We start from the raw sequence: 860 nt of genomic DNA, 5'->3' as shown, positions 1-860 counted from the left end.
AGGTAGGGTAAGCCTAAGCTCCTATTGCTACTAAATAAACGTGGAAACACGGTTGCATCATGTCTGACCGGCATGGGCTTCGGGAACACTGACAGGATCCCCCATCTTGGTTCTGTCATTCCTGGTGTCATCACTGCCACCATCACCAGGATCCTCAGGAAGGTCTTCATGGCGAATCTTCCTCACAAGGCATTCAGGCACCCACACTGGATCTTGTTGGTCCTGAGGTAAAACACAAACAGAACCCATGTCAGCACGGGATCGGGCCCTCGCCAAGAGCCTGCCAAAATATCCTTCCACTTCACCATGCTTTTAGGTGGACCATGGGAATCCTGATGCCTGTCCGCTGCAGAGCGGCCTTGAGCGTCCAAATTTAAAAAATTTAGAGTAAATAAGGCTAGAGATATTCTCTCCTTGGGGGTACAGCCTTGGCCTATTCCCCCTTTTTGTTTTTGTAGGCATTCTTTTAAGGTGCGATGCATACGCTCCACAATTCCTTGTCCTTGAGGATTATATGGTAATCCGTGATTAAGCTATACCTCCATCTGCTTGCAGAAGGAGGCAAAAGTTTGAGTTGTATAAGCTGGTCAATTGTCCGTTTTTAGCTGCTGTGGTTTTCCCCATGTAGTCCAGGCTTCTAAACAATGCCCTGACATTGCGAGCCTTTTCTCCACTCAAAGGTGTGGCATGTATGATACCTGAACAGGTATCTACAGACACATGAACATATTTTAAGGTTCCAAACTCCGAAATGTGGGTGACATCCATTTGCCAGATCTTAAGTGGCATCAGCCCTCTAGGGTTCACTCCCACACTGGGAGGATGATGATGAATCACACACTGAGGACAATCTAAGACCA

Source organism: Mastomys coucha, unplaced genomic scaffold, assembly GCF_008632895.1.
Source record: "Mastomys coucha isolate ucsf_1 unplaced genomic scaffold, UCSF_Mcou_1 pScaffold21, whole genome shotgun sequence".
In the NCBI taxonomy this organism is placed as follows: Eukaryota; Metazoa; Chordata; class Mammalia; order Rodentia; family Muridae; genus Mastomys; species Mastomys coucha.
The sequence above is the reverse complement of the archived record's forward strand: the minus strand, read 5'-3'. Positions refer to the sequence as shown.